The sequence below is a fragment of the Capra hircus genome, chromosome 6 (genome assembly GCF_001704415.2).
Source record: "Capra hircus breed San Clemente chromosome 6, ASM170441v1, whole genome shotgun sequence".
Lineage (NCBI taxonomy): Eukaryota > Metazoa > Chordata > Mammalia > Artiodactyla > Bovidae > Capra > Capra hircus.
In genome coordinates this window covers 13,548,471-13,565,844 of record NC_030813.1, presented here as the reverse complement: position 1 = coordinate 13,565,844, position 17,374 = coordinate 13,548,471, and the positions used below count along the sequence as shown (strand labels likewise).

The following is a 17,374-nucleotide window of genomic DNA, read 5'->3' as shown; positions in this document are numbered from 1 at the left end:
TTTAATCTAAAAAGAAAACTTTTTGTCTGTGCTGGGTCTTCCTTGGTGAGCGGGCTTTTCTCTAGTTGCTGGGGGTGCGGGAGCTACTCTTTTCACAGCAGTGTCTTACACCGGCTCTAGGAGTGTGGGTTCAGTAGCTGCAGCTCGTGAGCTCAGTATTTGCAGCTCCTGGGCTCTGGAACACACGCTCAACAGTTGTGGTGCCTGGTCTTAGCTGCTCCTCAGCACGTGGAATTTTCTCAGAGGGAAGGGATCAAACGTGTGTCTCCTGCAACGGATGCTTTACCACCGAGCCACCAGGTGCTTGCTAAGTTGCTTCGGTCACGTCTAACTCTTTGCAACTCTATGGACTGTACCCCCCAGGCTCCTCTGTCCGTATTCTGCAGGCAAGAACACTAGAACGAGTTGCCGTGATCTCCTCCAGGGAATCTTCCCAACCCAGGGATGGAACACACGTCTCTTATGTCTCCTGCACTGGCAGGCCAGTTCTTTACCTTTGGCACCACCAGGATGCCCCCAAAATATTAAATTACCTTCCCTTTTGAGTAGCATGATGAAATCCTGCGCTGTCTGGCCCAGGCGTGAATCTCGTGATTTGAGTGTGGAGCGTTGCCCCCCTGTCCGTCACCTAGCGGCCGTCTTGGTTATCCAATACACTGTCCCAGCAGTAAGTCAGCCTCATTTTACTTCATAATGGCCCTAACGAGCCAGAGTAGTGACACTGGCAATTCGGGTATGCCAAAGAGGAGCCATAAAGTGCTTCCTCTAAGTGGACAGATGAAAGTTCTTGACTTAATCAGGAAAGGAAAAAAATTGCATGCTGAATTTGCTAAGATCTGCTGTAAGGACAAGCCTTCTTTTCATGAAGTTGTGAAGAATGAAAATAAAATTTGTGCTCGCTTGGCTGCCACACCTCAGATTGCAAATGTTTTGGCCATAGTTTGTGATTAATGTGTAGTTAAAATAGAGAGGCATTGTGAGTGAGTGAAGTCACTCAGTCGTGTCCGACTCTTTGCGACCCTGTGGCCTGTAGCCCTCCAGGCTTCTCCATCCATGGGATTCTCCAGGTAAGAATACTGGAGTGGGTTGCCATTTCCTCCTCCAGGGGATCTTCCCGACCCAGGGATTGAACCCAGGTCTCCTGCATTGCAGGCAGATGCTTTACCCTCTGAGCCACCAGGGAAGCCCAGAAAGGCATTAAATTTATGCAAAAAGTTATTTTGAGAGAGAAAGAGAGAGAGAGAGACTACCTTCATGTAACTTCAGTCAGCATATTGTTACAATTGTTCTCTTTTATTATTAGTTATTGTTATTCTTCTGTTGTGCCCAATTTATAAATTAAACTTTGTCATAGATATGTATGTAAGGTATATATAGGGTTTGACACTGTCAACCAAAATTCAATTAACAATAAAGTTAAGAAGAAAACATTGTTAGCATTGAAAAAAGGAAAAACTTGATCTTTGCATTCCCACCTTTGAGGTCTGGCTTCACAGGCGGCTCCAGTGATAAAGAGCCAGCCTGCCAATGCAAGAGACAAAAGAGATGCAGACTCGATCCCTGGGGTGGGGAGATCCGCTGGAGGAGGGCATGACAACCCATTCAAGTATTCGTGCTTGGAGAATCTTGAGAATCCCATGGACAGGAGAGCCTTTATAAGGCAGACGAACATTGCACACTAAACGGGGAGGGAGAAGGCCCAAATGGAGAGAGAATTTTCTGCTTAAATTTTCTTGTCTTCCTTTAAAATATAAACTTTATCCCATCAGTTCTATCCATGGTTTCAGTCATCCACTGGGGTGTCTTAGAAACAATTTCCTGTGGATATGAGGAGACTACTGTATGTCAGTCTTATTGCTACAAGGCTTATATACATTTTTTTTTTATATGCCACATAAGATGAACCTTGAAAAACAACCTTTAACAACACAGAATTAATGTGAATCCTTGGCAGTTGAGAGTGAAAACCTTATCAAAAGAAATTTAAAGGAGACAAAGAAGGGAGAAATTGGGAACAGTGAATAAAAAAGAACTTTTTCTCAGTGTTTTTCTCTAAAGGAATGAAAAGAATTATGAATTAGTTGAAGAAAGAACTGGATCAATTTGTTTTAACATGGGAACAAATAATATATTTCATTATTAATAGGAATGAGTTTCTAGGCTGAGGAATTTTGAAGTAAAAGAAAATTTAAAAAGAGTTGCTGAAATCATGACCTTAAGTCAGCAAAAAGAGATTATATTCAAGTGTACAAATATAAACATTTGTCTTAAATAGAGTGTGGAAAGCTCATCTAAAGATAGGATGCAAGCATTTAAATCAGATAAGTCGATAGATATGGCTGCAGGTTATAAAAATCCTTATTTGATTTCTTGTTTCTAATATAATGGGATGAAAAAATCATTAACAGATGATTAACACCAATACAGTATACTAACACATATATATGGAATTTAGGAAGATGGCAATGACGACCCTGTATGCAAGACAGCAAAAAAGACACAGATGTGTATAACGGACTTTTGGACTCAGAGGGAGAGGGAGAGGGTGGGATGATTTGGGAGAATGGCACTCTAACATGTATACTATCATGTAAGAATTGAATCGCCAGTCTATGTCTGACGCAGGATACAGCATGCTTGGGGCTGGTGCATGGGGATGACCCAGAGAGATGTTATGGGGAGGGAGGTGGGAGGGGGGTTCAAAAAAAAAATTAAAAATTAAAGTTCTAGCATCTAGATATTTTTACATTTTCTAAGCATTTAGAGCATTATTTTGCTTTCCTCCTTGGATCTATATGGTTGCTATAGAAAGGAAGAATCTAGTAGAAAAACTAGGCAAAAGGCGTTTGAAGCCAGAGAAATAGGATTAGGTCTCTGATCCCTGTATTACTTTTATTTTGACTAAACCACAATCTTGATTAAATCCAACTCTTCTCCTATCCAGTGAGTGTGTGCAAGCTTTGAAATATGGCTAAAGCAAAAAGTGATAATACTGTGTTGACTGATATTTGTTTATAAGCACTTATATCCGTTATCATGTGTTTCAAGTAGGTCTTAATATTGCCAGGCAATCATATTACATAACCCTAGTTCTTTCACCTTCCTAAATACCTATTTTATAATATCTCCTCTCTCCTCAAACTTCCAGCTTCCTTTACTCCAGTCTTAATCTCTGTTAATGATTTTTTCATCCCATTATATTAGAAACATTTATTTTATTTAATACTCACTACAGTTTGTGAGACGGGTACTATTATTCATCATATTTACTTAATAAATGGTAATAATTATTATTTCCACCTCTTTGCTATGCTGTTAACATCTCTCCATTACTCTGCCTCATGCAATACGCTTCCTCTACCTCGAATTCCTACCATTTACTAGAACTCTGCCAATTGTCTCTTAATATCCTTTCTGAGTAAGATGACACGCGTGCCAAACCAGACTTTCCCCAGTACCTGCAACTATGTCTGTCCTTCACTTGCCTTCCTGACTTGAACAAATAACTCCGAAGGAGGTTCTGGCCTTACCCCAGGCTCCTGCATCCTGCTATTGAGAGTACCGTGCCTGCCACATACGCAGTAGGAGAGATCTTCTCTTAGGAACACTTTGATAAAAGTTAACAGTTACTACTGAGGGTTGGGATTAGTTTTCTGTGTTAGGTGGGATGTGGGGGCGGGCAAAGTGGTGAGGAAGTCTAGTTCTGAAGTAAGGCTGACAGAGAAACAAGAGATAACACACGCGGAAACTGCCCCTAAGTTAACCATAGGATACGAGTTAAAGAGAGGAAGGCAACGGCAACCCACTCCAGTACTGTTGCCTGGAAAATCCCATGGGCGGAGCAGCCCATGGGGTCGCTAACAGTTGGACACAATTGAGCGACTTCACTTTCACTTTTAACTTTCATGCATTGGAGAAGGAAATGGCAAGCCACTTCAGTGCCTGGAGAATCCCAGGGATGGGGGAGCCTGGTAGGCTGCCTGCCGTCTGTGGGGTCGCACAGAGTCGGACACGACTGAAGCAGCTTAGCAGCAGCAGTAGCGTGAGTGAAAGAAGAGCCACCAAAATATGTACTGAGTCACAGTGTTTTGTTAAATCACTTCTGAGTGTATCTAGGCATCACAGTTGAGAGAAATATCAGACTGCTTGATTATGGTCAAAGAATACTTAAATTTTGAGAACTTACACTTTTTAAAACTTCATCGTAAATATTATAACTATGCATAGAAATAATGCTATCAAACTATAATGCTTATTTCTTAGTGCAACCATGGGTAATTCTTCTTTTCTTTTTTACCATATTTTTTCTCCAAATTTTCTACAATAACACTGTTCTGCTCTCAATAATAAAATGTTTCAAAATTCTAGAGTCTTAAAAAATATATCAGAAATAACAGTGGTACAACCTTAAAATCGTTTATGATTTAAATACTTCTTGATCACGGCTTCTGGGAAGCATCTGGTAGGCTGGTAATAACTCATTTGCAAGCTAGTAGCCACCATGTGTGAAAAGAGAAGTTAGTGTGAAAGAAAAGCTTATTATGCAACAGATTTCAGAAGTTCCACAGCATCTTAATACCATAATTCCCGCAAGTCACAGTTGTCAGAGAAAAAACTTCTTAGACTGAAGCTGCACACATACAAAGTAAAAGACTCAGTGGACATGAGGGAACCAAGGAGTTCCCCTGGCCAAATTTTCTCCAAAGATGTATCGCTTCCAATCACCCCATCTGCTTCCACTCAGCCTCTCTGAACACAGTTCTTCTAAGAGCTGGCCTTTCATTTCACTCTCCTGGAAAGGTGGAGTCATTAGCTGAGGCAGATCAGGATTTCAATGTGGACATTTTTGAAAATGTGATGCTTATTAAATATCCAAGTGCACATAATCAAACAGTTGAAAATATGCTTCTGTAAAGTTCAAGAGAGAAGTTTGAATGGGAGAGAGGAAATAGATGATTTTCAACCAATACATGTTATTTAAAGTATTAGCCACTCAGTCGTGTCCAACTCTTTGTGACCTCATGGACTGTAGCCCACCAGGCTCCTCTGTCCATGGAATTCTCCAGGCAAGGATACTGGAGTGGGTAGGCATTCCCTTCTCCAGGGGATCTTCCCCACCCGGGGATCGAACCCATGTCTCCTGCATTGCAGGCAGATTCTTTTCCATCTGAGCCACCAGGGAAGCACATGTGATTTAAAACCATAAACTAAATGAAATCACCAAGGAGTGGATTTAGATGGAGAAAGCAGGAGGGCCAGAGGCTGAGCCTTTGCACATTCCAGCAGGATGGGATTTAGGAGAGGAAGAGAACCAGTCCAAAGGCCATGAAGGAGTGACCCATAATGTTGGAGGACAGAAAAAAGACCGTGGTGTCCTGGAGGGTGGTAGAGGAGGCAGGGTCTGCGTCACAAGCTGTTGGTGTGTTGACTAAGATGAGGAATGAGAATGGACCGCTGGATTCAGGTATGTAGAGTCTATCAGTGACGCTGATCAAGGCATTTTCAGTAGCGTGATGGAACAAAAGTCTGGCTGAAATAATAGCTGTCTTCCTGTGTAATCGAAAGTGAGGAGGAGTGATGACCATTTGTAACTTCTCCACTCTCTTGGGGGACAAAGGAACGTGAGTTTCCTCTGTTCTCTTATCCGGATGTTTCAGATAGCAAGCATGCAACAATGCCTATGACACAATGCAGGAAATAGAGACTATTTCTTACTGTGCTTATTCAAAGGCCTCTGAGTTTAAAAAAATTTTTTTTAACTAGGAGGTTCTTCTAAATCAGAAATGGATTGAAATCTAATAAACACAGATTCGGGGTAAGTTTTCATCTGAAATTTTTGAATTCTTTTTTTCCTAATGCTATAACTCTATATAGTCACTGTAGAAAATATGAAAAGAGGAAATGATCAAAAAGTATGACTTTAGAAGCAAAAGCTCAATATTTTGGTGTATTTCCTTCTGATTAACTTTTTGTGTTTTCCTTATTTTTTAATTGGTGGAAAATTGCTTTACAATTTTGTACGGCAGTGCGAATCAGTCAAAATTATATGAATACCCCTTCTCTCCTTAGCCTCCCGCACTTCCGCCCATCCCACCCCTCTGGGTCATCACAGACAGCCAGATTGGGCTCCTGGCCTCCTGACTATTTTTAAATTGTTTGCATGAATTGTGGTAAAATGCACATCAAGTTTACTTATATAACTATTTTTAATGTACACGTTTAAGTGGTATTTTGTGCTACCATCATTCCCATCCATCCACTGAATTCTTTTCACCTTGTACAGTCAAACAATCGCTTTTCATTCTCCCCTCCACCCAGCCCTGGAAACCATCATTCTACTTCCTGTGTCTGAATCTGACAACTCTAGGTACCTTGTGTGAGTAGAATCAGGCAGTATTTGTTCTCTCGTGACTTACTTATTACACTTAGTATGATGTTCTCGGGTTTATCCTTCTTGTAGCAGATGTCTAAATTTCCCTTTTAAGGCTGAATAGCATTCCATTGTATGTGTATACCACATTTCTCGTATCCATTTATCTGTCAATGGACATATAGGTTGTTTCCATCTTTTCTGGCTATTGTGAATAGTGCTGTTATTAGCATGGTACACAGATATCTCTTCAAGTTGCTGCTTTCAGTTATTTTGGGTATGTACTTGGAAGTGGAGTTGCTGGATCAGACGATTTTTCTATGTTTTAATTTTTTGAAGAACCCTCATGCTGTTTTCCATAGCAGCTGTACCATTTTGTATTCCCACCAACAGCGTGCCAGGGTTCCAACTTCTCCACACTGTGGCCAACACTTTTTCTGTTCCTGTGTTTTTTTTCATAGCAGCCATTCTAATGGGTGTGAGGCAGCATCTCATTTCAATTTTAATGTTCATTCCTTTATGGTTAGTAATGATGAGCTTATTCATTTCTTTAATGGTTAGTAACAGGGAGCTTATCTTTTCCTACGTTTATTGAGCTTATCTTTTCCTGTGCTTGTTGGCCATTTGTATATCTTCTTCGGAGAAATGTTGAAGTCCCTTGACTAATTTTTCAATTGGGTTGTTTGTGTTGTTGGGTAGTAAGAATTCCTTGTATATTCTGGATATAAACTCCTTAACAGCTACATGATTTGCAAATACCTGCCCCATTCCATGGGTTTCCTTTTCACTCTGTTTACTGTGTCCTTTGATGCACAAAAGTTTTTTAATTTTGATGTAGTCCAGTTTTTCTAAAAATGGCAGCCCCCCAGTTTTATTCTTCCTTTTAAAGATTGTTTTGATTATTTAGGGTCCCTTGAGATTTTATATTAATTTTAGGGTGGATTTTTGCTATTTCTGGAAAAAAAAATCATTGATCCTCAGTGACGTTTTAAAATATAATTGCTATCATGCTGTATGAACTAATTTATATTCTATTTTTCCTTACTTAACATTATAATATAGTTATTCCATTAAAATATAAACATTATTTCACTTTATGGAAATACTTCATAGACATACTTTACAATGACTAAATGAAAGAAAATAAACAAATGCAAGTATACCCAAAAGATTAGAAAATATTTATGCTTCAAATTGTGTGACCTCTATATACTTTGGATACTATAATCATAAATATGAGAAATTTTTTATTTGAGCCATGTCAGAGTATTAAGATGTAATATTTACACTAAGTGAGTAGGAAGGAATGACAAGCAATCGTATTAGTTTAAAAGTCTGTTAAAATATGTATTTATATCACTTTTGACCAAATACAACTCTGGAATTCATTTATTTACTCAGGAAACATTACTGAGTCTCTGTAGTTTTTGAAGCCCTGGAAACCTAGATTTAAATTAGATATGGTCTGGAGAAATCCAGGGACTGCATGAGGTCACAGAGGGAAGGACAAGACTGAGTGACTCACTTTCACTTTCACCCTCAGGGAAAGGGAATAAATACTAAAACTTCATGAAAATCTCAAATGTGTCATAAGCAGTGCAGGATCTTAATTCCCCAACCAGGGACAGAAACTGTGCTCCCTGCGGTGGAAACACAGAGCCTCAGCTACTGGACTGCCAGGAAAGTTCCTCACTTCCTCTTTTAAGCTTTGCATTAAACCTATGGGGAAGTGGTGTTAGCCTCATGTAGAGAGGGTGGGGGGAAATGTTCATTTTAGAAAAGCAGATAAAATAGAATAATTGGGGCATTCGCTGGCAGTCCAGTGGTTAGGACTCTGCTTTCACTGATGAGGGCACAGGTTCAATCCCTGGCCAGGAAGGTAAGATCCCCTGCAAGCCATGTGACACAGCCTGTAGATAAATAAATAAAATAATGTAACAATAAGGTCCTACGGGATAGCACAGGGAACTGTGTTTAATACCTTGTGATAAACCATAATGGAAAAGAATATGAAAAAAAGAATATATGTGCTTAACTCACTTTACTAAATAGCAGAAATTGGCACAATATCGTAAATCAACTATACTTCAATTTTTAAAAATTAAAAATGAGCTGACTTACCTATCGAAGGTGACAGGATGAGTGAGTGGCAAGACTAAATACAAGCTCCGGGTTGTCTACCTCCAGCTCATGCCCTTTTCACTCTCCCAGGCTGCCTTTCAGTGGGTACGACCTGAAAGGAGGCTGGAGTATATACAACGGAGAGGTGAAGTTGCTCAGTTGTGTCCGACTCTTTGCGACCCCACGGACTTCTCCGTCCATGGGATTCTCCAGGCAAGAATACTGGAGTGGATTGCCATTTCCTTCTCCAGGGGATCTTCCCAACCCAGGGATCGAACCCGGGTCTCCTGCATTGGAGGCAGACGTTTTAACCTCTGAGCCACCAGGGAAGCACAACTAATTTATATGAACAAAAAAAACACTGTGACGGCAATTACTTACGCTAGGTAAGAGTCAAGAAAGGTTTTAGAGAGGTGGCACTATAAAACTCAAAAACTGAAGAAGAATTCCCTAAAGATGGGGAGAACAGCCTTTGTTCATTCATTAATCTATTCACAAACCTGCACTGAGCTTCCCCTGTGTGTTAGTCACGGAGCAAGCTCAGCTGCGTGCTGGAGATTCAAAGGAGAGCCAGGGAGACACTGGGCACTCTCAGGACTCACAGTCTCTTGGGAGACAATTAAGTAACCAACGTATATCAGAGCCTTGGACCAAGCTCTGCCACAGAGTCAAAAACAGCAGAGTGCTGTGGGATGCTACTCCAGGACACTCAAGGGCAGACACTACGTTACATTGCTTGCAGAGCTGAGCAAGGCAGGTTGGACTCTCCATGCCAAGACCAGAGGCCTCGACTCCATCCCACAGGCAACAGAAAGTCAACAGACATTTTTAAGTAGAGGTGACACTGTTCTGTTTTTAAGAAGCTATCTGGCCGTCCATGAAGGGTAGAGTGTGGAAACAAAGAGGGACAGATAGCAGGAAAACCGGTGTAAGGCTGACAGTACGAACTGGAGAGGACCTGTACCAGCAGCAACAGGAGAGACAGAGAGAGTGGAGACCACATTTATGAGAAGTTTGTCAGTCTTCGCCGACTGTAGGATGTATAGTGAGAATAAGGTAGGGGTCAAGACAAGAGCAGGAACAAAGGCTTGAGTTCATGTGTATGTTCAGAACCACTACATTATTTGCAAGTGAAGGACTTCTGGAGCATTTCATAAACAGATAATACTCCTTTAATTATCAGTATTTCTTTCATATATTTAGTCACTCTAAAATACCCTAATAGTTTAATAGATCTTTTTTTTTCCCTCTCAAGCCATTTAAACATGCCTGCAATGCTAGTGAGTGAATGAAAGTCTCTCAGTCGTGTCCGATTCTTTGCGACACCATGGACTATACAGTCCATGGAATCCTCCAGGCCAGAATACTGGAGTGTGTAGCCTTTCCCTTCTCCAGGGGATCTTCCCAACCCAGGGATCGAACCCAGGTCTCCTGCATGGCAGGGAGATTCTTTACCAGCTGAGCCACAAGGGAAGCCCTTGTTAGCAAACTCTTTCTCCATAGCCCAAGTGTAAACTTTATTGTAGTTACAGTGGAATATCATAGAGATGAAACAATGGATTACTTTTTCTATATTGAAATTCAAAACAACTAATGGATTTTTACTGAAACAGTTAAAAAAAGATCTTTGGTTAGGTAAATGGTATATGTCACTATTTTAATGTTTCAAAAAAGTTTTCAAAAAAAAAAAAAGTTTTCCAGTTTCTTACACCGTGACTAAGTCTTGTAATTTATTTATAACTTTTTTGTTTCATGGAGTGCCATATTTGTTTTCATTCATAAGTAAAAATATGTGTGCGTGCTCAGTCACTAAATCATGTCCAACTCTTTGCGATCCCACTGACTGTACCTCTCCAGGCTCCTCTGTCCATGGGATTTCCCCAGGCAAGAATAGTGGAGTGGATTGCCCTTTCCTTCTCCAGGGGATCTTCCCGACCCAGGAACTGCACCTGTGTCTCCTGCATTGCAGATGGATTCTTTACCCCTGAGACCCCAGGGAAGCCCAAGTAAAAATGAACACCTAGTAAGAGTTATCTCGCAATGGCAGCCCACTCTAGTACTCTTGCCTGGAGAATCCCGTGGACGGAGGAGCCTGGTAGGCTGCAGTCCGTGGGGTCGCTAGGAGTCGGACATGACTGAGCGACTTCACTTTCAGTTTCCACTTTCATGCATTGGAGAAGGAAATGGCAACCCACTCCAGTGTTCCTGCAGTCCATGGGGTCGCTAGGAGTCGGACACGACTGAGCGACTTCACTTTCAGTTTCCACTTTCATGCGTTGCAGAAGGAAATGGCAACCTACTCCAGTGTTCTTGCCTGGAGAATCCCAGGGACAGGGGAGCCTGGTGGGCTGTCATCTCTGAGGTCGCACAGAGTCGGACACGACTGAAGCGACTTAGCAGCAGCAGCAGCAGCCTAAGCTGTTATGTGCCACCAGAAGAGGGCAGCAATGAGGCACTATAAAGAATAATATTTACAGATTCTTCAATTACAGACAGTTAAGACCATGATTTGAATGAATGGATACGTTCCTTCTGGCTAACATCCTAATTAACTGGCTTATTTTCTGAGCTACAGACTATGACATGAACATTGCTACAGAAATTTCAGAAAGTCTGCAGATGATCTCATAATGCAACATGGTGAGAAATTTATGGAAATTTCTATTAAAACTGATGAGGATTAACACTGGGAAATACTCTGAAAATTTTACATCAATTTGAAAGGAAGAGATTGGAGGATGAGTTAAAAGCAAGCATGTTGTTTCTTGTCATTTCAACAGTGTATGCAGAGACTGTAATAGTTTACAGAGACAATAAAAGGCATCTTATCCTCTTTGAACGTTACAGATATTCATGAAATGAAAAGAAGCATTTCTAGTTTGTCACACATGCAGTGAGCAGTGAGTAGCATTAATCAACTAACAGAGGCTGCCCGTATTTAGCCAGTATCTTCTTTTAGAAACATTTAACAACCACAACTTTTAAATTGAACTAGAGTTGATTTACAATGTTGTGCTCATTTCTGCTGTACAGCAAAGTGATTCAGTTGTACATATATATCCAGATATATATCCATTCTTTTTTTAAAAAACATATATGCTTTTCTATTATGGTTTATCACAAGATATTGAATGTAGTTCTCTATGCTATACAGTAGGTCCTTGTCATCTATCCATCTAAATGTAATAGTTTGCATCGGCTAACCCCAGAGTCCCACTCCATCCCTCCAACACACCTCCTTCCCCTTGGCAATCACACGTCAGCAAGTATTTTTTGAATACCCTTATGTGCTAGGAACTGGTTTAGGTGTTCAATATTCCAGGCTATAGGACGGAAGAGAACAGACATATTCCCTGACCTGTTGAAGAGTATAATATAGTGGGGAGGATAGACTTTAAACAAAACCTCACAATTAATTCATTAGTTATAGGTGAGAGAGAAAATGGAAAGCAGTCTACCACGGGGCCATAAATAAATTAGTTTGGGCTCAACCCACAAATTGGAAAGTAAATAAAATTTTTAAAAGGACTCAAGAAAAACTTCTCTGAAGTTCTGAACACCCATTTATATTATCCTTGTGTTTTAACAATACATAGAGTGGATAAGCTGAAATTTACGGATGTGTGAAAACAACAGTGCAGAAGAGTATTTGGGTAGCTGATAAGCAGCCATAGAACACTTTGCCAATTTGAAGTGTTATAAAATACCCCGAGCCTCCCTGACCACCTCAGTCAACTCCACCAGTCATGAGGCTAGCCTGAGCTGCCGCGGACACTCTGTCCCCTCTTGATCCACTCTAAACTACAGATCCCTATCAAACCTGAAAAACAGGTGTGTGAATATAATCCCCCCTCTTCTTTTCCATTCGTCTTCATTGGTGGTTTTCCCAGGCTGTGAGTCCACTTCTAGACTCTCTAGCTTCCCTGTGAGTCTAGACCCCTTGGTTAAATGTATCTAAATGTCTACAAGCTCTATAGACTTCTGTTTTGTCTCTTTGACCTCCATTGTATACAATTCCCAGACCCGGGTTCGCTCAGCTCTCTAGGCCAGAGCTAATACAGTGCCCCAGCTGACTCTGATGGGATCCATTATGATGATCCATAGCTGAGCTCTGAGAGATGCTTGTCGATTCTTTTCTTCATCCTTAATTGTCTTTTCAATTCTCCATAGCACTTGTTTCAATCCAGATTCTCTCTTTTCAAGCTGAATTTATGCCTGCCAAATTTCCTTGTATCTGACTGATAGGTTACTGGATTATACATGGAGAATGCTCAGATTTTCTCTGAATCATTAGCCATTTGTTTCTCCTTCCATTCTGCCTCAGAAAAACGATATTCTACCTTGTATTCAAGCCTACCCCTTCTGTGTTAAAGTGACATCTTTTTACCTACTTTGTGACTTGACTCATTATTCCTTGTCCCTTTCTTTCATTTCTCTTTTTTAAAAATGTTGCCTTCTGACATCTTCTCCTTAGCCTATACACATATTCAAATTGAATGATTCATTATGAAATATTCATTTCCTTTGAGACTATATTCTCTCTTTTCCCTTCTTTTAACAGCCGCACTTCTCAAAATAGTAGTGTATATTTAAGCCTGCGTTCATCCCTTTCACTTCCTTGTTTGACACTCATCCATCAACTTCTGTCCTCTTCTGTAACCTCTATTTACAGAAACAAGGGGAACTTCTCAATCACCCAATCTAGTTGCCTCTTTTTCTTCATGGGAAATAGATGGGAAAACAGTGGAAACAGTATCAGTCTTCATTTTGGGGGGCTTCAAAATCACTGCAGATGGTGATTGCAGCCATGAAATTAAAAGACGCTTACTCCTTGAAAGGAAAGTTATCACCAACCTAGACAGCATATTCAACAGCAGAGACATTACTTTGTCAACAAAGGTCCATCTAGTCAAGGCTATGGTTTTTCCAGTGGTCATGTATGGATGTGAGAGTTGGACTGTGAAGAAAGCTGAGTGCCGAAGAACTGATGCTTTTGACCTGTGGTGTTGGAGAAGACTCTTGAGAGTCCCTTGGAGTGCAAGGCAATCCAACCAGTCCATCCTAAAGGAGATCAGTCCTGGGTATTCATTGGAAGGACTGATGCTGAGGCTGAAACTCCCATACTTTGGCCACCTCATATGAAGAGTTGACTCATTGGAAAAGACCCTGATGCTAGGAGGGATTGGGGGCAGGAGAAGGGGACGACAGAGGATGAGATGGCTGGATGGCATCACCAACTCGGTGGACATGAGTTTGGGTAAACTCCAGGAGCTGGTGATGAACAAGGAGGCCTGGCGTGCTGCTATTCATGGGGTCGCGTGAGAACTGAACTGAACTGAACTGAGTCACTCCCTGGGGCTTCCTGCAGAGCTTGTTACACAGTATCACTTCTCCACAGTCTCCTGGTTCTCACACCTGGCCAGCTACTTCTTTTGCAGGCTACTGTTTGCCTCCTTTATTCTCCTATAATGGCTTCAAGTATTGCCTCTTATTCCCAAATGTATCTCCTGTTCTAATCTCTCTCCTGAGTTTAACTCATATTTCCCACCTCTTGTAGAGAGCACGGTTTCTCTGCAAGCTTTCATGGGCACTTCAAACAGAACTCGTCTGAATTTACGTCTCTCAGTGGCGTCCAGGCACCCTGAACCACCCTGAACCACCTGCTGACTCCAGTTGGGATCTGCAAAATCATTTTGTCCTTTGTCTTGCTGTGTCCCTATCCCGCACTATCTGTCTGCAGTGCACTTCCTCACACCATTTCCCTTGTTTCCCACACCCTGCCTCCCCGTCATTCTCCCACTTGTTGGAGTTGCCATCCTTCAATGTTTGACTCTTGTTTTACCCTCTGAATAAATAATAACTGAACTAAACCTCCTCTTCCCTATTCTTCACCCATTCTTTGCTTAGAATTCAGCTGTATCCGATCATACTCCGCCTTGTTTCTGAGATACACCTTTGTGCTTGCTGTCTCTATCAAAGCCAGAGTCCTAAAAGTATGGGGCTGTGTCTTATTCACCTTTTTATCTCTACTGCAAACCACGGCACATAGCAGAAACCCTGAACATTTTGGTTAGTTTGTATTGTTGGAAGAAAAGTACCACAGATCTTAGTTTTTAAGAATTGTTTCTTTTGAAGAGCGCAGTTTGTAATACACAGGCTACAAATTTGGTAGATTGCAGAAAGTATAAAAACGAATACACTGAATAAAGTTGACATTTTTGCCTTTATCCTATTTCAGTCAACACAGATTTTTAGGCAATTCTACTCTGTAAGAGGCTTGTTTAAGGCTGATGAAGTTCTTGGAAATCAAGGTGAAGTCTGGTGTGCGGTGCAGGGCTGGCCGGGGCTGCGTCGCCATGGAGCGGGACGGGGATCAGCTGTCAGCGCCGCCCGCCCTCAAGACCCAGGGGCTGCGTTTCCTTCACGTCACAGTGGGCTCCCTGCCGGCCACTTAGGGCTGGTACATCATCTTCAGCTGCATCCTTCTCTACGTGGTGTTTCAGAAGCTTTCCACCCTGTTGAGGGCCTTGAGGCAGAGGCACTTAAATCAAGCTGCCCCTGCTCTGGAACCTGATATTGTTGTTAAACAACAGGAGGCTTTAGCAGCTGCTCGTTTGAAAATGCAAGAAGAATTAAATGCACAAGTTGAAAAACATAAAGAGAAATTAAGACAGCTTGAAGAAGAAAAAAGGAGACAGAAGATTGAAATGTGGGATAGCATGCAAGAAGGAAAAAAGTTATAAAGGAAATACAAGAAAGCCTCAGGAAGAAGACAGTCCTGGGCCTTCTACTTCATCAGTCATCCCGAAACGAAAATCGACAGAAAGCCTTTGCGAGGAGGAGGTTCCAATCCTTTGTCTGGTGAAGGTGGTGGAACCTGCTCCTAGAGACCTGGACGCTGAGGACCCTCATCTGGTGGATGAGGCTAAGAATCTTGTTAGTGTCACTTTTGACATTAGCAAGATGAATCCTTAACCCTCAACTCAATTGTCTTACGCACGCTTATCACAGTCATTAGCCAGGGGGAGGGGTTTTCTTTCTGTTCTTAACTACACTGATGACTTCAAGGATCGAAGGCAGCATAGGGTGTGGACATGGCCACTAGGCAGTAATTGCAGTTAGTCACACTGCACTGAAGCCAGTGACTGTTCATTGATTTTACAGGTCTTTGTTAGTGGTAGCTAAGGGCTTCCAGGTGATTGGTGATCTTGATAAAAGAGACCTGGCAATGATCCTTCAAGTTAAGAGGTCCTGGCTGGTAGGACAGTTTCTGTGACAGCTTGCATTGAATGATGTCTTCCTTGTAAATGGTGAGCCCACCAGCAAGGATTACTGATGCAGACAGTTGACGGGGTTGTTCTGTAAATTTATATGTACAGAACTGTTTTAAAAAAGAGAGAGAGACTGTAAATATTTTTTTTTAATGCAGAGAACATTTTCAGTACCTTTATTAAATTTAAGGAAATTTCTTTATGCACTTGAATTTGTCTATCTAACATAATACAGCTTTTTATCATTCAAAAAAAAAAAAAGATGAAGTCTGAGGGTCTAGGATTTTGTTTTACTTTCCTTAGAGTTAGTACGTTAGCCTGCTACTTCTCCATGGATGCTGACTGAAGATGTGAGACTCCTGGGTCAAAGACAAAGGACTTCACTACTCAAAGCACAGCAAGGAGCATGACCATCATGTTGACATCAGTTCCTCATGTCTTCCTAGGTCAAAGGAGTGATACTAAGCAGTCTAGGTGGATGTCGATGGGTTTGTGTTGCAGCCAAGTTACACTGAGTTTGAGGAATCCTCTTTGGCCCAGAGGGAGACATTACCTCATTCCTCACAGCTGCTGTAAATACAACCTGCTAGATAGCCCAGAAAAGAGAGATTGGTCAGGCATTCATAACATACCCAGAGTCTGCCTGCAATGCAGGAGACCCGGGTTCAATCCTGGACTGGGAAGAAACCTGGAAAAGGAATTGGCAACCTGCTCCAGTATTCTTGCTTGGAGAATCCTACAGACAGAGGAGCCTGGTGGGCTACAGCCCATGGGGTCACAAAGAGTCAGACAAGACTGAGCAACTAACACTTTACCCCCTGAGAAAACAGTTCTAGATTTTAAACCTGATGAGAATTAAAAAAAAAAAAAAATCAGAGGGTTAATGAGAATAAGACTTTGTAGTCTACCTGGTTTTATAACAAATAAAATTTCTAACCACTTTACCTCATGAGAAGTGAATCTAGGCCTCATATATAAAATAACCACCAACTAAATCCAAATGACCTCAGGCAATGTCTGTAACTTGCTAAGTTAGTAGTATAGAAACTATAGTTCTTTACATCTGCAGCCTTTTGGCCACATACTGAGCTTCTTTGAAAGTTTTAAGAAGTTTATACTCATCAGAGGATTTTTATCAAGTACGACTTTTACTCTCTCAAAATGGTAAATTGAACTGTAAATTAGAGTATGCTAGTAAACTGGATTACAATTAAACATTTGCTTGGATATGTGCAGTTGAACAAATAAAATACCTTTTCCTCTCAAGATTCTCTTGAAAGAAAGGAGTTAACCTGAAATATCTTGTCAGTATACAGAGGTGAGGTACTTGAGACAGAAGGGGACGACAGAGGATGAGATGGTTGGATGGCATCACCGACTTGATGGACAGGAGTTGGAGCAAGCTCCAGGAGTTGGTGAAGGACAGGGAGGCCTGGCGTGCTCCAGTCCATGGGATCTCAAAGAGTCGGACACGACTGAGCGACTGAACTGAACTGACTTGAGACATGTGAGGTGGCAGCCCAGACTCGAGAGGGGAGTTACTTTTTACACTGATGATTGTAACTCCTGTTTCCCAAGACCATATTAGCCCTAGTGACTAAAACGCTTAGGC

At 41.4% G+C, this 17,374-nt stretch overlaps 1 protein-coding gene and 1 pseudogene across 6 annotated transcripts in view; both read left to right on the top strand.

Annotated features, from left to right (window-relative positions):
- Positions 1–17,374, top strand: part of ALPK1 (alpha kinase 1) — a 113,929-nt gene that overhangs the window by 4,907 nt on the left and 91,648 nt on the right. For 5 of the 6 annotated variants that reach the window (XM_018049218.1, XM_018049217.1, XM_018049220.1 and 2 more), the window contains exon 2: positions 5,764–5,815. The exons of the other annotated variant lie outside the window; for it this stretch is intronic. The gene's annotated coding sequence lies outside the window, so the exon portion shown is untranslated. The remainder of the gene's footprint in view (positions 1–5,763; positions 5,816–17,374) is intronic. 6 annotated transcript variants of the gene reach the window in all.
- Positions 14,765–15,880, top strand: LOC102179747 (annotated as a pseudogene).